The sequence below is a fragment of the Ranitomeya variabilis genome, chromosome 1 (assembly GCF_051348905.1).
Source record: "Ranitomeya variabilis isolate aRanVar5 chromosome 1, aRanVar5.hap1, whole genome shotgun sequence".
NCBI lineage: Eukaryota > Metazoa > Chordata > Amphibia > Anura > Dendrobatidae > Ranitomeya > Ranitomeya variabilis.
This window is the reverse complement of record NC_135232.1, coordinates 1,078,851,825-1,078,875,418: the sequence shown is the minus strand read 5'-3', so window position 1 is coordinate 1,078,875,418 and position 23,594 is coordinate 1,078,851,825.

Sequence of the window (23,594 nt, the reverse complement as noted above, 5' to 3'; positions counted from 1 at the left end):
CGGAAGGCTTCAGCTAAAAACACTGCTGTAAAACTAGTTGCCGAACTGATACCCCGTTACGGTCTCCCTGAAGTGATCGAGTCAGATAGGGGTACTCATTTCACTGGAGAAATATTTCAAAATGTACTGAAAATGTTGGGTGTTGAAAGTCAGTTACACACTCCGTACCATCCTCAAAGTTCTGGTAAGGTGGAACGCATGAATGAAACTTTAAAATTAAAAATACAGAAAGCCATGGCTGAAACAGGAAAGCCTTGGACAGAATGCCTTCCACTGGCCCTTTACTCAATACGCAATACCCCAAGGGGTAAGACTAAACTGTCTCCATATGAAATTTTGTTTGGCAGGACTGCCAATTTAGGATGTTATTTTCCACAACAACTTGTGTTAAATATTGAGTCATTGACTTCTTATGTGCAAAATCTTCAGAAACAATTAACTAAGGTGCATGCACAAGTTTTTGCTTCCCTTCCAGATCCTGACAACATTGAAGGAAGTCACAAGTTGGAACCAGGTGATCAAGTCTATGTAAAAAGACACACCAGAAAGGCTCTTGAACCAAGATTTGACGGACCCTTCCAAGTCCTGTTGACAACACCTACATCAGTCAAGCTTGAAGGAAAGGCATCATGGATACATGCAAGCCACTGCAAAAAAGCAGTACAAAACTCATGATATTGATGTTAATAATGTTAATCTCAACGGAGGCATGGGATAGACTAAAATCTCTAGCCCCTTTGAACAATAGATTCGTACAACATCATAGAAAATTAGTGCATGACTTGTTAAATAATACACAACCCCTGGCAGATTGTTGGATCTGTACCCATTCACCGGTATCAGCCACAAGTATACCTTTTCTAGCAGTTCCCGTATCAGCAGAAGAAATATTCGCTTGGCCTAATTGTTTAGACAACCTGGCCAACAACCAAACTGGTAATGCTAGGCTGTGGAATACTACAATCGCCATTCCAATTGTGGGATGGGTAGAATTTCCTTGGTGGCAGGGTAATCTCTCAGGGAGTAATACACATCTACAATATTTAGCATTCAGGGGAGGAAAATGGGTACCTAGGAATAAGACTGGATTAACTGATCTAGGACAGGTCCCCACTGAAAATCTACAGCTCAGTTTCAGTACAACCGTCCCTTCCTCTGATGCTTTCAAACCTGTAGTATTGGAAAGATACATACACAATAGAAATTGGGAACATTCTGAGTTGTTCCCTCAAGGTAATGAAAGAGATTGTACAAGCAAACTGGGGAACCTGGTTTGTAATGAATCCGATGAATATATCAATGGAATGCCTGTATGTGGAAATCCCGCAGCCGGGTACTGTAGCCCTTTGGGACAAAAACCCTCTTGGTGTATGCTTCAGAATGTATCTAGATTTGTGGATTTGGCTCACAGATTGGTATTGCAGCACTCAAGCTTTGTGGGATCTGCCTGAGGGTACATTTTGGATATGCGGAGAAGGAGCATATAAATGGCTTCCCGTAGGTATAAAGGGTACTTGTACATTAGGACGCCTAACCCCGGCTACTTTCATAATTTCGAACAAACAAGTGAATATGCAAGCCGTGCCCAAGCACACACTGTATAAAAGAGCTGCAGATAACTCACCACGCCCCTCGGGGAGACCACACATAGTGCAAATGGGTATAGCCAATAAAATTGTCAGTTCTATTTTTATTTACCCTATGATTACGCAAATGTGGGATAAACTGGTTAGGGCCACAGACTATCTAGATGATCAAATTTGGGATATATTGGATATTCTAAACACTAGTATAGCAGTACAGAATCAGCTTATAATAGTCATCAACCAACATACTCTGGTATTGGATTACCTAACTGCCTCACAAGGAGGTATGTGTCAAATCATCGGACCCACCTGCTGTCATTATATAGACCCGAATAGTACTATGAGTATGACATTTAAATTAAAGGACGTACAACGACTCAGAGATCAGTATGACAAAGATAATGACCAGAATAAGGATAACTGGTGGTCAGATACCTTTTCTTTTCTTAACCCAGCCAACTGGTTCAGAGGAATCGGTGGGTGGGTTGCTGGGATTATGCAGAGCATAATACATATAGTTATGATTATTGTAGTCATATACGTACTATTCCAGATTGTGCTCAAGGGTATCTCAGTATGCACAGATAAACTTTGTGTAATAGATGCAAGAGTATAAAGTTTTTTTTTTTTTTTTTTTTCTTCCTTCTTATGTTATCCTCTAGTGATTCTAATTAATATTACCGTACTAATTTTTGTTTTTATATTTTAGTATACTGCTAAAGAAGAAAATAATTTGCAATAGAAGAATTAATACTAGATTTGATTCTCTTATTAATAATATAAGTGTGTGTATGTGTAATACCAAAAATAAAGGCTTTGTCTTTGGCCCTATGGTAATAAATAAAAGGAATATGTCAAAGGGGGGAATTGTGGAGATCAGACTGAAAGAATCCATTGTGTCTTTCTCCTGAGACATCTGGCTTGCAGCAAGAAACTAGAGCAAAGTTGACATTTCCTTTTATGGAACTAATCACGGGTGCATTTCTTCTTGTAATTGTAACCTTTTACCTACATACCAAGCTGAACCTTATCTCTAGTATAGGCTGTTATTGTATAAGGATGTGAAATATGAGTGCTTGTACGCATGTCTGTAAAATGTTTAACTCTTTTTATAAAGGAGGGGTAGAGCTCAGTGGGTCAGACGTGCTCCTGGGCTTTCCCTGTATATGATCACACAACCTTTTGTGCTGCGTGTCATTTCACTCGGATTCCTACAGTTAGGAAGCCAGGGACAGATAAGGACTCAACATCTGACAAGGAGAAGGACTTGGGGATCCTAGTTAATGATAAACTTACCTGGAGCAGCCAGTGCCAGGCAGCAGCTGCCAAGGCAAACAGGATCATGGGGTGCATTAAAAGAGGTCTGGATACACATGATGAGAGCATTATACTGCCTCTGTACAAATCCCTAGTTAGACCGCACATGGAGTACTGTGTCCAGTTTTGGGCACCGGTGCTCAGGAAGGATATAATGGAACTAGAGAGAGTACAAAGGAGGGCAACAAAATTAATAAAGGGGATGGGAGAACTACAATACCCAGATTAGATTAGAAATTAGGATTATTTAGTCTAGAAAAAAGATGACTGAGGGGCGATCTAATAACCATGTATAAGTATATAAGGGGACAATACAAATATCTCGCTGAGGATCTGTTTATACCAAGGAAGGTGACGGGCACAAGGGGGAATTCTTTGAGTCTGGAGGAGAGAAGGATTTTCCACCAACATAGAAGAGGATTCTTTACTGTTAGGGCAGTGAGAATCTGGAATTGCTTGCCTGAGGGAGTGGTGATGGCGAACTCAGTCGAGGGGTTCAAGAGAGGCCTGGATGTCTTCCTGGAGCAGAACCATATTGTATCATGCAATTATTAGGTTCTGTAGAAGGACGTAGATCTGAGGATTTATTATGATGGAATATAGGCTGAACTGGATGGACAAATGTCTTTTTTCGACCTTACTAACTATGTTACTATGTTACTAATAAAGAACCTCATCATCAAATACCGCAAAAGACTTCAAGCTGTCATTGATGTTAGAGGGGGCAATACACAGTGTTAAGAAATGGGGTATGTGAACTTTTGATTAGGGACATTTGGATGTTTTGGGTTGTCATTATTATTTAAATAGAGAAAACGCAGTAGTTTGACATTAAATGGCTTCACACAACCACTAACCATGAGAGGAGAAAAAGTGTTGGCACTATCATTCATATTCTCTGAAAAAAAGCCAAGAAAGCAAAAATTATGCCGTGATTTGTAAACTTTTTAGCACAATTGTATAAGGTATATATTCACACACATACAAAAATGCAGCATACAGGAAAACTGCAAAGCCATAAAAATATATCCTTTTTGGCTTGAGAGAGGCAGAGAAATCTGCCGAAACGTTGCTGCTAATGGATCAGTAAAGTCATGGTTTTTCATTTTGATTTTTGGAGTGCTCCCTGTTTTTTTCTGATTTACTACTTTGGAGGTTTGGACATCACATTTTTTTGGTAGCGCTGCTAAATTTTATATATATATATATATATATATATATATATATATATATATATATATATATATATATATATATATATATATATATATATACACACACACATACAGTGGGGAAAATAAGTATTTGATCCCTTGCTGATTTTGTAAGTTTGCCCATTGACAAAGACATGAACAGTCTATAATTTTAAGGGTAGGTTAATTTTAACATGAGAGATAGAATATCAAAAATAAAATCCAGAAAATCATATTATATAAATTATATAAATTTATTTGCATTTTGCTGTGAGAAATAAGTATATGATCCCCTACCAACCATTAGGAGTTCTGGCTCCAACTGACCAGTTAGATGCTCCTAATCAACTTGTTACCTGCATTAAAGACATATGTTAGATAGTCACCTTTATAAAACACTCCTGTCTACAGACTCAATTAATCAGTCAGACTCTGACCTTTACAACATGGGCAAGGCCAAAGAGCTTTCTAACGATGTCAAAGAAAAGACCATAGACCTGCACAAAGCTGGAATTGGCTACAAAACCATAAGTAAGACACTGGGTGAGAAGGAGACAACTGTTGGTGCAATATTAAGAAAATTGAAGAAATACAAAATGTCAATCGACATCGATCTGGGGCACCATGCAAAATCTCATCATGTGGGGTATCCTTGATCATGAGGAAGGTGAGAGATCAGCCTACATCTAGATGGGAGAAACTTGTTAACCCCTTTCTGCCAGCTGGCGGAATAGTACGTCAGCTGGCAGATCCCCCTCTTTGAGGTGGGCTCCGGAGGTGAACCCACCTCAAAGCCGCGAAATGTCAGCTGTTTTGTACAGCTGACATGTGCGCGCAATGAGCGCGAGCATAATCGCGATCCGCCCGCGCCCATTAACTAGTTAAATGCCGCTGACAGCGGCATTTAACTAGCGCTCCCGGCCGCGCGGCCGGAGGTGCTCGCACCGCTGACCCCCGTCAGCGGTGCATTGCCATAACAACCAGAGGTCTCCTTGAGACCTCTATGGTTGTTGATGGCTGATTGCTTTGAGCGCCACCCTGTGGTCGGCGTTCAAAGTACACCTGGATTTCTACTACATAGAGGTGATCTGTACTTCACCTCTATGTAGCAGAGCTGATCGAGTTGTGCATGCTTCTAGCCTCCTATGGAGGCTATTGAAGCATGCCAAAATTAAAAAAAAAAGTGTTTAAAAATATAAAAAAATTAAAAATATATAAAAGTTCAAATCACCCCCCTTTTGCCCCAATCAAAATAAAACAATTAAAATAAAATCAAACATACACATATTTGGTATCGCCGCGTTCAGAATCACCCGATCTATCAATAAAAACAAAGGATTAACCTGACCGCTAAATGGCGTAGTGAGAAAAAAAATCAAAACGCCAAAATTATGTTTTTTTTTTGTCGCAGCGACATTGCATTAAAATGCAATAATGGGCGATCAAAAGAACGTATCTACATAAAAATGGTATCATTAAAAACGCCAGCTTGGCACGCAAAAAAATAAGCTCTCAACTGACCCCAGATCACAAAAATTGGAGACGCTACGGGTATCGGAAAATCGCGCAATTTTTTTTTTCTAGCAAATTTGGGAATTTTTTTTCACCACTTAGATAAAAAATAACCTAGACATGTTAGGTGTCTATGAACTTGTAATGACCTTGAGAATCATAATGGCAGGTTAGTTTTAGAATTTGGTGAACCTAGCAAAAAAGCCAAACAAAAAACAAGTGTGAGATGGCACTTTTTTTGCAATTTCATCACACTTGGAATTTTTTTCCCGTTTTCTGTTACATGGCATGGTAAAACTAATGATGTTGTTCAAAAGTACATCTTGTCCTGCAAAAAATAAGCCCTCACTTGGCCATATTGATGGAAAAATAAAAAAGTTATGGCTCTGGGAAGGAGGGGAATGAAAAACGAAAACAAAAAAATGGAAAAAGCTCCAGGGGTGAAGGGGTTAATGATCTTAAGGCAGCTGGGACCACAGTCACCAAGAAAACCCACATTGGTAACACATTACGCTGTAAAGGTTTAAAATTCTGCAGTGACCGCAAGGTCCCCCTGCTCAAGAAGGCACATGTGCAGGCCTGTCTCAAGTTTGCCAATGAACACCTGGATGATTCTGTGAGTGATTGGGAGAAGGTGCTGTGGTCAGATGAGACAAAAATTGAGCTCTTTGGCATTAACTCAACTCGCCATGTTTGGAGGAAGAGAATGCTGCCTATGACCCAAAGAACACCATCCCCGCTGTCAAGCATGAAGGTGGAACATTATGTTTTGGGGGTATTTCTCTGCTAAGGGCACAGGACTCACCATATCAATGGAAGAAAGGATGGAGCCATGTACCGTAAAATCCTGAGTGACAACCTACTTCCTCCGCCAGGACATTAAAAATGGGTCGTGGTTGGGTCTTCCAGCAAGATAATGACCAAAAACATACAGCCAAAGCAACAAAAGAGTGGCTCCAAAAGAAGCACATTAAGGTCATGGCGTCGCCTAGCCAGTCTCCAGACCTTAATCCCATAGAAAACTTACGGAGGGAGTTGAAGCTCCAAGTTGCTAATCATCTTAATGATTTAGAGATGATCTGCAAAGAGGAGTGGACTAAAATTCCTCCTGATGTACGCAAACCTCATCATCAACTACAAAAAACATCTTATTACTGTGCTTGCCAACAAGGGTTTTGCCACCAAGTATTAAGTTTTGTTTGCCAGACGGATAAAATACTTATTTATCACTGCAAAATGCAAATAAATTTATATAATTTATACAATGTGATTTTCTGGATTTTATTTTTGATATTCTCTCAATGTTAAACTTAACCTACCCTTAAAATTATAGACTGTTCATGTCTTTGTCAGTGGGCAAACTTACAAAATCAGCAAGGGATCAAATACTTATTTCCTCGACTGTATATATATTGTAAGGAGGCTAATGGCTGCATAGTCGATGGGAGGTATGTGTCAGAAATGGCTGCTCTCTGTGATGTAACCTGGAATATTTTCTCTAGTGCACATAAGCATTAAGAGGTTTGTTTGTTGCACCTGGGATCAGGTAACAGGTAGCTGTGAGAGATGGATGGGTCTGGCTACCCACATACTTCATATCTGGGTGTGGTTAACAGCCTATATAATGGAGGCTGTTGTTTGGCACATGGTTTGTGTGTTTGGAGGGAGAAGGAGTCCTGTATATTTGGCTCCAGACCGATCCTAAGTACTTGAAATTACCCCACCATGTGTGCCCACAGGCCTGGCAGAGCAGAGCCCTACTATGGACATTTGGATTTGTGTTGCCAGATCTGAAGGCTGTTTGCTTTTCTGTTTTGCTTCTGGGTTTTCAAGTTGCCCTTTCCTCAGTTCAAAATTTAATTAAAAATGGCAGTTGGAAGACCAAGTCAATTTCAGTGAGAACTGCTCCTAGGAGTGCTAGTGGGGCAAAGCAGAACCCATGCTTGATTGCAAAAGACCTTCAGAAAGATTTAACAAACTTGAGTTGGGATACATTGTTCTACTGTTCACAGACACATGCACAAATATGGCTTCATGGAAGAGTCATCAGAAGAAAACCTCTCCTGCATCTTCACCATGAAATTCAACATCAGACGTATGCAAAAAAACATTTAAATAAGCCTGATGTATTTTGGAAATGAGTCCTGTGGGCCAATGAGGTTAAAATAGAACTCTTTGGCCACAATGATTAAAGGTATGTGTGAAAAAAAAGGGAACTGAATTTAAGGAAAAAAACATCTCTCCCACCATTAATCATGGTGATGGATCAATCAGGCTTTGGGGTTGTGTTGTAGCCAATTGCACGATGAACATTTCATGGGTAGAGGGAAGAATGGATTCAATGAGATTTCAACTAATGCTTGATGCGAATATAGCACCATTTGTAAAAACAGCTGAAGTTGAAAAGAGGATGGCTTCAACAAATGGATAATGATCCTAAACACATGCCAACATCCAGAATAGATTACCTCAAAAGGCACAAGCTGAAAGTTTTACAATGGCCCTCACATTCCTCTATTCTGATCATCATTGAAAATCTGGGGCTAGATCTCAAAATTGTAGTGCATGCAAAACGACCCAGGAATCTCACAAAACTGGAGGAATTTTCCAAGGAAGAATGGATAAAAATCCCTCAAACAAGAATTGGAAGACTCTTGGCTGGCCCCAAAAAGAGTTTACAGGTTGTGATACTTTCAAGAGGGGATTATACTAGGTACTAACCATGAAGGGCATCTAAACATGTATCAGCCCATTTTCTTTTTTGGAATTTTTAAAATGTAAAAGGTGAAAATATTTTTTTTTTGCCTAATATGCAAAGGAAATGTGTCATCTTTAACTTTAGGCCTATTATAGATTATTTCACCTTCAACTTGTTTAACTGTTCGCAATAAAAGTAATTTTGATCAAGGGTGCCCAAACTTTTACAAGACACTGTGTGCTATACATTATCATCACGCAATATAAAAGACGCACATCACTATTCACATTACATATAGAACATGGTACTGTACACATAACGTGATTGTTGTCTTCATGGGTAGGACTACAGCAGAACTGTCCACCACTCTTACATATTGATCAGAGTTTTAGATGAAAATTGCTAATGCAATTATATGGGTCCAAGAAAGAAACTGACCACATTCAGGTTCCATGTGTGTGCTTTATGTTTTTCAGTGACTGTATATAGGGTCACACAACCATTTTTCTCCACATCCAATAAAATCAGATGATTATGCTTATTAGAATCTGCTCAGAGTTTGATACGATTTTCTTGTAGATGGAGAAAATAAAAATGTTCTCCACCACTTCTATAATGCCAGTCCATGAACATTGGACCGAGCTCGTATGTCATCCGAGTGTGGTTTGATTTTTTTCAATGAACCTGTAGAGTTGAATGGGCTAGTGCGAGAAAAAATGGGACATGTGCATGGCTCCATAGACAAACATTGAGACGGATATCTCTTGTCTGAGCTATATGGTCGTCTGCACGAGCCCTGATAAATAGCACAAAGTGGAGAAACTTTTTTACTTTCACATCAATGAAAAAAACGAATGAAACTCTGAACAAATGCTGATGAAATTTTGATGAATATCATTGATGAAACTTGGTCCGTTTTCATACAAAAAAACCTGACATTTGAATGAGGCCTTACAGACGCCGTCCAAAGTGGGAACCAGGACCCCAGATTTGAAAGGTTTCAGTGCTAACCATGGAGTCATCATTTAAAAAATCAAAGACATTACAAAGATACAAAGATGGTTATTAAAATGGTGGAAGAGTAGCAATGCTATACATAATGGGAGCTTTTGTAGATCAAGTCAACTGTGCAACAATAAAATGCAAATATCTAGCACACTTAAATAATCATAGTCAATAGTGACATCAAATATTATAGTCAGATGCATGAAAAAAAGAATTTGGGGACATGAGAAATGATCAAGTCCCATCTGCCTGATAGGTAGTGCAGCAGAGGATAAGAGGGACAAAATTAATTAGTACTCCACGTTTATTGAAGGGGTTATTTCCGTTTTGAATATATTGATTATCATATCCCTCATTTGTAAATTCTGAGTTAGCAGAGCAGGGAACTCTATTCTGGACCCGCATCGCTTTGTCGAAATCTGCTACCAAAGTTCATGTCTTTCTGTCCTGCTATCTATCTATTGATCTGAATAATCACAGTGTTTTGCTAAATCTGTCCTGTGATGGCACTGCAGGAAAACTGAAATATTACTTTACAATTTGTCCCAGTAGGGGGACAAATTGTGATTAGCTGATTATCAGCAGGAGATTATCACTAGAGGACTAATAATCTAGGACTAGAGGACTAATAAACCAGTTGCTGCCATGTTCTTGAGATCTGTATAACCCCACCCCCACCACTGATTAGCAGCTTTCTGCCTATGCACAGTGTTCAATAAAGCAGCCAATCAGTGGTGTGGGTGGGGTTTTACAGAGTTCAGCATTCAGAGAGCTGGTAGATCTGCAGCAGATAAAAAAGTTTTTTTTTTAAAAATACACCAAGCAGGCCAGTAAGTGACACATCACTAGAATCAGGGCCTCTGCCTCTACATCATGCTGCTCTCTGATAGGTAGCAAAAATCTGGTGACTGATTCAGTTTAATAAATTAAAAACAAAACAAAACAAAAAAACAGTTAAATTAGTCACATGCCCTAGTTCTGTTAAACAAGCCCTGCCATTATTAGATTTATAATCACATAGTATGGCAAAAAAATAACTATATGTTATGGATAAGGTTCTATCTGTCACAGAATTTAATTCTTACAGAACAAGGGACATCTGAAAGAATGACGGCAGGGGCATGTGTGAAATCGGTAGCATAAAACTGAGAAATAGAGACACAAGATAGCAACTCGCCAGGTAAGGTTGTGCAAATAGCAAGCATAGCACTGCACAGGGCTTAAAGAATGGTAAGATGTGGCCACTGCTCCACCTGCTGAACCTTACCAAATCAGGCATGGAACTTGAGAAAAAAAGGGAACATGCGATGTTTGCAGGTGCTGTGGGGTCCAGAGGAAACAGAGTGAGCAGGAGATTAGAAAGAAGAGAATTTTATTGACAACGCGTTTTGGACTCATTCATCAGGTAAAAATCTATTCCATCTGGACCCAGTGACTCTTCTTGTAGCATCTAAATTATTTGCTCATTTTTGGATTGGGTAGATGACTTTCACTGTTAGTAAATTGAACTATATGTATGGCCGTGTGGCACAAGGACCCATAAGAAGAAATACAGGTCCTTCTCAAAAAATTAGCATATAGTGTTAAATTTCATTATTTACCATAATGTAATGATTACAATTAAACTTTCATATATTATAGATTCATTATCCACCAACTGAAATTTGTCAGGTCTTTTATTGTTTTAATACTGATGATTTTGGCCTACAACTCCTGATAACCCAAAAAACCTGTCTCAATAAATTAGCATATTTCAACCGTCCAATCAAATAAAAGTGTTTTTTAATAACAAACAAAAAAACCATCAAATAATAATGTTCAGTTATGCACTCAATACTTGGTCGGGAATCCTTTGGCAGAAAAGACTGCTTCAATGCGGCGTGGCATGGAGGCAATCAGCCTGTGACACTGCTGAGATGTTATGGAGGCCCAGGATGCTTCAATAGCGGCCTTAAGCTCATCCAGAGTGTTGGGTCTTGCGTCTCTCAACTTTCTCTTCACAATATCCCACAGATTCTCTATGGGGTTCAGGTCAGGAGAGTTGGCAGGCCAATTGAGCACAGTAATACCATGGTCAGTAAACCATTTACCAGTGGTTTTGGCACTGTGAGCAGGTGCCAGGTCGTGCTGAAAAATGAAATCTTCATCTCCATAAAGCATTTCAGCCGATGGAAGCATGAAGTGCTCCAAAATCTCCTGATAGCTAGCTGCATTGACCCTGCCCTTGATGAAACACAGTGGACCAACACCAGCAGCTGACATGGCACCCCACACCATCACTGACTGTGGGTACTTGACACTGGACTTCAGGCATTTTGGCATTTCCTTCTCCCCAGTCTTCCTCCAGACTCTGGCACCTTGATTTCCGAATGACATGCAAAATTTGCTTTCATCAGAAAAAAGTACTTGGGACCACTTAGCAACAGTCCAGTGCTGCTTCTCTGTAGCCCAGGTCAGGCGCTTCTGCCGCTGTTTATGGTTCAAAAGTGGCTTTACCTGGGGAATGCGGCACCTGTAGCCCATTTCCTGCACACGCCTGTGCACGGTGGCTCTGGATGTTTCCACACCAGACTCAGTCCACTGCTTCCTCAGGTTCCCCAAGGTCTGGAATCGGTCCTTCTCCACAATCTTCCTCAGGATCCGGTCACCTCTTCTCGTTGTACAGCGTTTTCTGCCACATTGTTTCCTTCCAACAGACTTACCATTGAGGTGCCTTGATACAGCACTCTGGGAACAGCCTATTTGTTGAGAAATTTCTTTCTGGGTCTTACCCTCTTGCTTGAGGGTGTCAATGATGGCCTTCTTGACATCTGTCAGGTCGCTAGTCTTACCCATGATGGGGGTTTTGAGTAATGAACCAGGCAGGGAGTTTTTAAAAGCCTCAGGTATCTTTTGCATGTGTTTAGAGTTAATTAGTTGATTCAGAAGATTAGGGTAATAGGTCGTTTAGAGAACCTTTTCTTGATATGCTAATTTATTGAGACAGGTTTTTTGGGTTATCAGGAGTTGTAGGCCAAAATCATCAGTATTAAAACAATAAAAGACCTGACAAATTTCAGTTGGTGGATAATGAATCTATAATATATGAAAGTTTAATTGTAATCATTACATTATGGTAAATAATGAAATTTAACACTATATGCTAATTTTTTGAGAAGGACCTGTATAAATTATGGTTTTACAGTGTCACAAAATGCAATGGATAAGACAGGACTATACCATAGACTAAAATTCATCAAACATTATCTTGATGGAAACACATAAGAAAAAGGAAAAAGTTGCTCAACTCTTTTCTTTTTTCCAATTTCTCCCCATTATCTTTCGTCACGCAGACATCCTGCTCGACCCTCTTATCTTGTAGAACAGGTGTGACTCAAACTCGGATCTGACCTAGTACAAAGTGAAAAGCGGAAAAACTCTAAAAATAAAGTTCAAAATAAATTAATACATAAATAGAAAGACATGTCCGAGAAAAGCAAATTCTGAAATTGGTATTACTCAGTGTGTTGTAGACACAGAGAACAAAGGACTCTACAGAAGAAATGAAGCGAAGCTATGAACGGAGACAGAATGCAAGCGTGTGACTGATTATTCAAATGGCCCCATGATTAATTCATTTTGTATTGATGCAAATAATCCTAACAGAGACCTCTGAGAGCTAATGTATTTTCTGTACTGAGGTTTCCTATTGATCTCTTCAAATGGTAGAGGAAAGCTATTTTCATAATATTAATAAAAGGATTACAAAATCAGGTCACATAGATGGGGAAGGCTGACTCGGCAGAAACACAGCTTGCACGGCACAGAATGCGAAAATTAATTCACTTCTGCAAAACTGAAGCAAAAGCTACTTCTTGCTGACTTTCTATTGGCGTCACGCTGGGCTAATAGAGACCCCTATGTGGCGAAAGCTTGCACATTTGTCGTGTGAATGTCATATAATCACAACCACTCCTACATTATACAATGCCTGCATTCACTGTGTAGATCGGAGTTGAAGCAAACAATTCTCAATCCATCGCATCTATTCATCGCAGTTTTACAGTTTTACAAATGTGAGAAGATACGGAGGCAAAGTAAAACGCTTACAAATGCCAAATTATCAGGTTCATTGTCAGTAAACTTGTTTGAGTCTTAATCAAATACATTTCGTTTTTCTTAACACGTAGGAGAACATTAACTGATACCATCTTAATTCTTGACAGCGTGAAAGTAGACTAAATCCACCAAATGTATTACAGTGACTCATGCTGGGTGATATACAGTATTTGGTACAAAAGTTGGGTTAACTTTACCGATGTATTGCCAAAATTTTGGAATGCATCTTTAGCCTCGAAGATTTTTCTCAAAAAGCACAAAGATTTCTCGTGAAGTCACAGTGAGCTGTGAAAAGTGTCTAATATATGTGGCGCACACCATGTACGGTCAAATTCTGCGCCAACTTCCAAGGTTATTAAAAAAGATTAGAGGACATTCATTACGTGTGGGGAAAAGGCGATTCCGGCAGTGAAATGGAAAAGGATCCTTTACAGTTAGAACACTGAGACTGTGGACTGTCCTACCGAAGAGGGTAGCAATGGCAGATACTGTATCAGCACGTAAAAAAGTGCTGGACCTTTAGAGAATGTAGAAATGATGATGAAAGGGTGAACTTGATGAACCTAAGTCTTTTTTCACCTTTGTAACCATGTGACTTCAATCTCAATTCTGGAGCATTGAAATGTAAACATGTCCAACAGCTTTTCTTGCAGCTTGTAGATGTGTTTTTAAAAGCATTTTTTTCAATTTTTTTTGGTGGTGTTTTGTTCTCACATTTATTGATGTTTATTTTTTTCCTGTAGAGAATCTCACCAGAAAAAGCTTAAAGGGAAGCTGTCATGTCCCCAAAGGCTATAAACCTGGAAAGGGTTACTGAAAGCATGGCTGCTATGAGAAATAAACTTTATGTTAGGTGTTGAGTTCCCGTCACTGCACAGGGGGAATCTCAATCCATGTCCACTGCAGTCTCCCATTCTCCTCCAGCAGCAGTGGAGCCTGCTCAGCGGAGACGTTGGTCCCAGTGTCTGGCTCAAGCTGATACTGTGCGCTTAGTTACTTCTGCCTTTCCAGGCTCTGCCTTTGTAGCCAGCACTGATCAGCAGCGAGCAGTCGTTTTTGGGACAAAGTCCTGCTTTCCCCATGCTGAGCATGCCCATGGGATGACCTTCCATTGGAGGTCAGGGGTCACATGGTCAGGTCCCGTTGTGACTCCTATTGGACCATCTGGAAGGTCCTGGAGCACTACTGCTATAAAAGGTTTGCGTGGCCGCTCGGCCATGTACTAGTGTAAACCAGTTATTGTGTGTGTGTGGATGTATGCCTGTTCTGGTGAAAGCTCTGAATCATTCCCATCCCTAGAGTTGTTGACTGCTCGCGAATGTTGGAGCTGCCTAGCGCCAGTTAGTGCCATCCAGCACAAGGCACAGTGTCCATTAGCAGCGTTAGCCAGTGCGGCACCGTGCGCAGCCAGTGCACTTTCCAGTCCCTAGTTAGGGTGGTTAGTAGTGTCCGCCAGAGCGGCGCTGCGCACACCCAGTGCACTAAATCTATTTAGTTTAGTTTTTTCTCTGACACCACTGTAGCGGTGTTGAGCGCAAGAGCTCTAGAGGAACTCTTACCCTGAGTCTTGGGGCAGAGCTCTGTGACTCCTTGTTTGCGCTCTCTGTGCGGTATCGCGGCCCTGTGACGAAACAGGGTTTGCTTCCTTCATACCGGGTGATGCTAACCCATGTGTGTCTTCTCTTAATACCGCCATATAGTCCGTCACTAACGAGCAGCAGGTGTCTTTTCTGCACGGTGGACCCCAGACTGCGAACGCATCTTATATCGCCTCTAATTAATATTTGGTGCGTTCCGCCAGTCCTATCACTTTATTCCTCCCTGGAGCAACTTTTAGTCATAGCAGCGATCACGGGGTGTTTTCAGTCATTGCTCACAGTACTACTCGCTATGCTGTGTGCAGTGGCTGTAAGCATACCTTGGCACTTTGATTTACAGGTCACTCTGCACAGATGTGCTACAGACAGAGCTGTCAAAATGCTGAGGCATGCCACCAGCTGCCACTCACTATGTGGCACTCATGCTGAAAGCAGGCAGCTCCCAGAGAGAAAAGTTGATTTTCTCCAGACAGCTGTGCTTTCTTTGAGGCATTCAACACCATTGTAACAAAGGATTAAACCAGCGACCTAAGGATTGCTAATTTAGAGCTACAGTCCTCCGCTCTACCAGCTGAGCTATCGAAGGATTCTTTGATAGCTCAGCTGGTAGAGCGGAGGACTGTAGCTCTAAATTAGCAATCCTTAGACCATTGTAACAAGAATAACCTGCATATTACCGCTATACCAGGTTAATAGCACTTGCGGACACAACAGGTTCCCTTTTTAAAAAAATACTATGCTTACAGTTTGCTACATTTGTTAAAAAAAATAAATATATATATATATATATATATATATATATATATATATATATTAAGATGCACAAAGACAGCAACAGCAAAAAAAGCTGGCAGAAATCCCAAGTATAAAACAGTATGTGATGCCCGTGAGACCGAGGTACCCAGCACCAGATCAATGAGGTCCGTCTCTTGAGGGGGATGTCACCAGTGGCTTGACCCGGTGCTATGGCCTCAGGCGATGCACAGTGTAAGGGATATCATGAAGGAACAGACACTTACTTGATCAGCAGCAGGTCCTCTCAGCTGTGATGACCCGGATCCTGGATCAATGGCTATTGTCCAAATGAAAGACTGAGGCGCTGAAACGTTTAACCAGTTTACTTTAACAAAAAAGGATTTGCAACCAATACTGTCACCGGAGTCTGTTTATGAACTCTGAATTACTTTGATACTGTCAGGATTTCCACCTCTTATTATGCGCAGTTTCTGTATGGCCCTGCTGCTGTATGTGAACTGGCTGCCGACCCAATCTGTCTCTTCTGTGCTCTGGTTCGACGGACAACCCGAGTCCTTTTTTGTCGGCATACCCCCTCTGGGAGTACCACTGAACTCTGTGTCTGTTGCTGCGTCTTACCCTGGTGAAGCTGATATCACCTCACTTCCTTCCGGTTGCTGTATTATATCTAATGAATATAGCCACGGATCCGGTATCCGTCTCTGCGCCTATTCTGGGTAGAGGTTATTGCTACCCGTTTCTCACAATGTCCTTTTTCTCTATTCCTCTTTTCCTACTATGGGTATTACAGGCCTATAATCCATCATAGGTAGTGTTGAGCATTCCGATACCGCAAGTATCGGGTATCGGCCGATACTTGCGGTATCGGAATTCCGATACCGAGATCCGATACTTTTGTGGTATCGGGAATCGGTATCGGGATTAATATCAATGTGTAAAAGAAAGAATTAAAATAAAAAATAGGGATATACTCACCTCTCCGGCGGCCCCTGGACTTTACCGCCATAACCGGGAGCCGTTGTACCTAAGAATGCACGCTTGAAGGGCCTTAGATGACGTCACGGCGCTCTGATTGGTCCGTAGCGGTCGCGTGACCGCTACGCGACCAATCACAAAGCCGTGACGTCACCTAAGGTCTTTCAAGCGCTTGAAATACCTTAGGTGACGTCACGGCTTTGTTATTGGTCGCGTAGCGGTCACGCGACCGCTACGCGACCAATCAGAAGCTGCGGACGTCTTCTAAGGTATTTCAAGCGCTTGAAAGACCTTAGGTGACATCACGGCTTTGTGATTGGTCGCGTAGCGGTCACGCGACTGCTACGGACCAATCAGAGCGCCGTGACGTTATCTAAGGCCCTTCAAGCGCGCATTCTTAGGTACAACGGCTCCCGGTTACGGCGGTAAAGTCCAGGGCGCGTCAGAGGGTGAGTATATCCCTATTTTTTATTTTAATTCTTTCTTTTACACATTGATATGGATCCCAGGGCCTGAAGGAGAGTTTCCTCTCCTTCAGACCCTGGGAACCATACAGGATACCATCCGATACTTGGTGTCCCATTGATTTGTATTGGTATCGGGTATCGGTATCGGATTAGATCTGATACTTTGCCGGTATCGGCCGATACTTTCCGATACCGATACTTTCAAGTATCGGACGGTATCGCTCAACACTAGTCATAGGGCTGTTAGGAGTTCAGTTATACGACCTCTCACTTTCAGCTCCTCAACCCTACTGCCAATCCTTTTCTCAGACCAGAATAGATCAAGGGGAGTCTCTGGAGCTCCCCCTTCTGGCCGGAGATGGTAGTGCAGTCTTGCTATTTTAATATTTGTATGTGGTGTCAATAACTATTTTTGTGGCAAATACCCCTAGGGGCGCCACATTCCCCCTTAGTTAAGAACAGTACTCCGGGACTGTGGGATGATAACATTTTGAAATAACAATTGATATGTACAGAGTCTTAAAAATGAAAAGTTACAAAAACCACTCAAAGAAACAAAAAAAAAAAAGGAATTCTGTAAAAAGTCACTTCAAATAGCGTCCATTAATACAGTTCTATCCTTGAAGGTACTAGGAAGCAAAGTTCACAAAGCAGTCTTTCCGGAGCTTTGATTTAGTGTTTCCGGGCTGATAAAAAGTTCAAGAATATGCAAGAAGTTCATACAGGTAAGTCTCTGTAGGTACTGGGCTTAAACGTTACAGAACGATAACAATGACTATATTCTTATAGTTGGTAATCCGCATACCTGGACGGTAATTGACCCTGGGTACTACGCTGGGATCTACGTAATAGCGGTGTCTCTTTATGTGGTGTACTACTGTCTCCTGCGGATATAGTATCTGCCCTCTCTGCTAAAGATAATTCCACCACTATGGGGTTGGCAAGTCCACCGTGAATGGGATCACTCTGATCAGGAATCTGTTCTTCCTGACCTGGAACCTCTTGTAGTACGGGGTCAGCCTCTTCCTGTCTTGGGACTTCTAATATTGGATTCGGTGTTGGATAAAAGGCCACCATGGGAACCACTACTGCACCATGGTATGTTAGTAGGGTTTTGGGAAAGTCTCCTATACAGGTGTGATACATTTCCTCCTCTTTTTCCTTTACTGGTTGAACCTGTATAGGTTGAATAACTTCTGATTCTGGCTGGACAACTTCTGGCTCTTTCAACGTTTCCGGACATAATTTAAGATTGTCTCTTGACACTAGTACAGATGTTAAACCTCCGTTTTTGCTAATGAGACACATTTTAGGATTATCCATTCTTGTTGGTAAAACTGTGTAGGGTACGGCTTCCCATTGATTATCCAGTTTATTGGTTCGACGATTCCTCTTGAGTACTTGGTCACCCGGTCTTAATGGAGTTGCTAGAGCATTCTGGTTGAAAGTTCGCTCTTGTCTTTCTCTGGTTTGCTGGAGGCTTTTTTCCACACTCTCTTGCACTTGGCGATACTGCTTTTGCCGTACGACATCCCAATTGGAGTCTTGAACTTCTGCGTCTGGTTTCAGAATTCCCATTTCTAGATCGATTGGCAACTGGCAGGGTCTTGCACGCATAAGATAAGCTGGGGTGCAGTTGGTAGAGCTCACCGGGACATGATTATACAGATCCACCAAGTCAGGCAATTTCTCTGGCCATTGATTCCTTTCCGTTTCAGGTAAAGTCTTTAGTAGGTCTATCACAATATGGTTCATCTTCTCACATAAGCCGTTTGTTTGCGGATGATAGGCCGTCGTCCGGATCTTTTTGCAACCATACATATTACAGAATTCTCTGAAGATCTCTGATTCAAAGGCTGTACCCTGGTCAGTGAGAACCTGTTACGGATATCCATGGGGTCTACAAAAGTACGTTTGGAACGCTTTGGCTGCTGTTTTTGCAGTCAGATCTTTTACAGGTACTACTACCAAGAAGCGCGAATAATGATCCACGATGGTCAAGGCATAGACGTAACTGGACCGGCTCGGTGTCAACTTCACGTGGTCCATGGCTACCAGTTCAAGTGGTTGTTTGGTGATTATGGGCTGCAGTGGTGCCTTTTGGCTCTTTTGATCGTTCCTTCTGAGGTTGCACGGGCCACAGTTTCTACACCACTGTTCGATTGATTTTCTCATCCTGACCCAATAAAATCTTTTTCTCAGAAGTACTTCTAGCTTTTTCCAACCAAAGTGACCAGCACCATTGTGGTAAGCCTCGAGGACCATCCTCACATCTTGTTTAGGCATGATAATCTGCCAAACCAATTCATGTGTTTTCGGATTGGTGTATCTTCTACAGAGTTTCCCTTGATACAGGAACATTTTGCCTCTCTCTTTCGAGAGTTGATGCGTCTCTTCTGGGGCATCCTCATCGGGATATGCACTTTGCTAAGTCAATAGTTCCTTCACTAGCTTCACAGCCGGATTGCTATCTTGGGTGTCAGCCCATCTATGGTGTGCTAACGGATTAAAATTCACTTCTTGTTGTTTCTGATAGGTATTTGACTGACGATGTTTTACCTTGGGCTGATGAAAGGCTGGTAGTTCAATTTCTTCAAGCTCCCCCATTTCTTCTTCTACATCTCTCAAGTGTGGCATCCGGGATAGGGCATCGGCATTTCCATTCTTGCGACCTGCTTGATACTTGATCACGAAGTTGTAATTAGATAACCGGGCTATCCATCGCTGTTCTAAAGCACCTAATTTAGCCGTGTCTAGGTGGGTCAATGGATTGCTGTCAGTATAGACAATAAATTCTGCACCGGTCAAATAGTGTTTGAAACGTTCAGTCACAGCCCAAACTACTGCCAGTAGCTCTAATTTGAAGGAGCTATAATTTTCAGAATTTCTTTCAGTAGGCCAGAGTTTTCTACTTGCAAAGGCGATGACTTTCTCCCGACCTTCTTGCTTTTGTGACAGCACCGCTCCCAATCCCACATTACTGGCATCGGTGTAGAGGATGAAAGGTTGATGGTAATCCGGGTACGCCAGAACTTCTTCTCCGGTTAGTGCCTTCTTTAGTTGTTCAAAGGAGTCTTCTCTTTCGTCATTCCACTGAAAAGGAGGGTTTCGGTTTGAAGGTTTCTTCGTCTGCCCTATCAAAGCATCATGCAAGGGTGCTGCCAATTTGGTAAATCCTTTTATAAATCTACGATAGCAACCCACTAATCCCAAGAATTGCCTCACTTCTTTTGTGTTGGTAGGTCTTGGCCAATCCCTTATGGCAGTTATTTTCTCGGGATCCGGTGCTACTCTCTCCGAACTCACGATGTGCCCTAAGTATTGTACCTTTGGCTTGAGAAGGTGACATTTGGATGGTTTGATTTTCATACCATACTTGGATAAGGCTTCGAACACCTCTGCCAGGTCTGTTAAATGCTGTTCGTAAGTCTTTGAGTAGACGATCACATCATCTAGGTACAGGAGGACGGTCTCGAAGTTCTTGTGTCTGAGGCAACATTCCATCAGTCGCTGGAAAGTACCGGATGCATTGCAGAGTCCGAACGGCATGCGATTAAATTCGCTTAGACCCATTGGTGTGGTGAATGCCGTTTTTTCGTTATCTCTCTCAGCCACAGGGACTTGCCAATACCCGCTTGTTAAGTCTAAGGTGGAAAAATAATTAGCAGATTTCAAAGCAGTCAAGGACTCTTCTATCCTAAGCAAGGGATAGGCGTCTTTATGGGTGATGTTATTAATCCTCCGGTAGTCTACGCACATTCTCATGGTTCCATCCTTTTTTTTGACAATCACCAGAGGGGCCGCCCAAGGGCTACAACTATCTCTTATTACCCCGGCCTGTTTCATCTCTCTCAGCATGTCCTTCGCGCATTGATAGTGAGCGGGCGGTATGGGTCTATATCTTTCTTTTATCGGGGGATGGTCACCGGTGGGGATTGTATGTTCCACCCCTTCTATCCGTCCCAAGTCCAATGGGTGTTTACTGAAGACCTGTTCATATTCCGTCACTAATCTATACACCCCTTGTCTTTGATGGGTAGGTGTTGAATCTACACCCACGTCTAGCTGTTGGCACCAATCCTCCGATTCTCCATCTGAGACGTTATTTTCCACCTGACAGGTCGATTCTAAGGGCTCAACGGTTGTGATGGCATTGTTGTCAACAGTATATAACTTTGCCACTGTAGCGTACCTTGGCAAAGTGACCTCTTCCTCTCCACAGTTCAAAAGTCATACCGGCATCCGTCCCCGGTTTACCTCGACCACCCCTCGTGCCGTGAGTATAGTGGGCCTGCTGTCGGTGTACGCTGGTTCTATTAAGGCTTGATAGTCTCGTCCTTTAGTACGAATGGCCGCTCTACACCATACCAGCATTTCTGTTTTTGGTGGGATTACAATAGACGTTGGATCACTCACCCTCACACTGCCGATTTCTCCACCTGCAACTTCTATCTGTTGCCTTAACATTAACACTTTTATTTCCCTCCGGAGAACTCTCTGCTGGCAGGATCGGGCAGTTTCAGCAATTTGTTGTAAGACAGAAATAACTTCGGAAAAGCAGTTCTCTAACACATTCATTCCTATCAATACAGTTGGTTCACAGTTCTGTTGGTCAACATCAACGACAATTATACCCTGTTTCTTCAATTCTGCTTCACCAATCTTTATGGTCATCTCCCTGAATCCTAGTTTCGGTACCAACTTACCATTACTGGCCCATATATCTAGTTCAACATCAGAGGGTCCTTTATCAATATCTACCTCAGCCCAGTACCTCTTATAAAGGATATATGGTATAGATGAAATCTGGGAACCTGTATCCAGCAAAGCGTTGAGGGGAATTCTGTCCAGCACGATAGGGATGATGGGTCGTCCTCCGATGTACCTGTCGTGCCAGGGTGTTGGGCCTTGAAAATTCATTCCTGCGAAGCGGCCCGCATTCCCAGGGGATTCCCGTTTAAATCACAATTTCATGCAAAGTGGCCTGGCTGCTGGCAACGGTGGCAAATGGGCTGTCCATCCGGTTGGTAGCGGTCACGGGGTCATCCTCTCCATGTCGGGTATCTCCGGGACCTCATCCATGGAACATCCTCTCTACGGTTTGCCAACTCCATCTTGGGTTCTCTCATCTCCTGCATGGTTTTAGCCATTGAAGCAACAACATCAGTTAAAGAGTCAAGCTTTTGCTGAAGAGTCTCATTATTAATGGGCCCCAGGGACTTAGCACTGGCACCGGACGTAGCTGATGTCACTGGCATTCCCCGTTGCTGAAGTGCATCTGCCATGGGTTGTGTGAGATCCTGATCCCGAGGTGCCTCTGCCAGCTGGAGACGTATAGCGCTCTCCTTTAATTGGGCAAATGTCAATTCAGGGTTCTTAAAAACAAGCATGCTCACATGCCCCCGGTGAGAAGGGGTGTAGAGTCCCTCAATAAATTGATCTCTTAGCAGTTTATCGGCTCCTGTGTTAAAAATGGGTTCAGCCAGTGTAAGTGATTTAAGGGCTTCCTGCAGGTTTAAGGCAAAATCTCTCACGCTCTCATTAGCTTTTTGTTTGCAATTAAAGAATCATACTTTAGCTTTGCTGCTGGTAGTGGTTTCAAATGTAGCTTTTAATCCAGCAAATATGCGTTCAACAGTACCTTTTAGATCAGTTGCCCATGCCGTGACTTCTCGCTTAGCGTGGCCACTTAACTGCATCATCAGGAGACTAACACGCTGAGCTTCACCCACGGGGAACATATCAAAATGAGCCAGCATCTTTTCCCTGAAACCGTCAAGGGTATTAGGTTCACCTTCATACATTGGAAGCCACGGGCCACCCGGGGTATATGGCATCAACACCGGCATGATGGGCGCCACTCCTTGCACTGCTGCGCTGCCAGGCTCTCTATCGACACTCTGTCCTTCAGCTGCATTAGCGTCGCCGGGTGCTGCGGCGTCTCCGTGCTGCGACATACTGTACCCCCTTAGTTAATCCAGACCCCTCCGGTCCCAGCTTCCGTCTAGATAATGTAGATTCGTTCCTCTGTGCAGCAGGATGACAATGACGCCCCCTGCTGCCTCTAACTGCCACACGCTCTGTGATGGTGGATTTTGAAGTTTTTCAGTTAGACTGGGGCTTGGGTAATGACGTAGCTCGATTAACAGTTTTGTGCCTAACGGTTATGAGATGATTACATCAGGGGATGGCGGCCATTTTTACCCCATTATAACCAATGGAGAAAAGTCACTTTCAATAGTTTTCAATGGGGAACGGGATTTTCTTTAACAAAGTCAATTTCCAAGATTTTTCATCCAAATCTTCACAGTTTCAGACTCCAATTACGGCACACAATACCCGGTGTACGGGCTGGCCCAATCCTGTTCGTGACGCCAGTTGTGACGCCC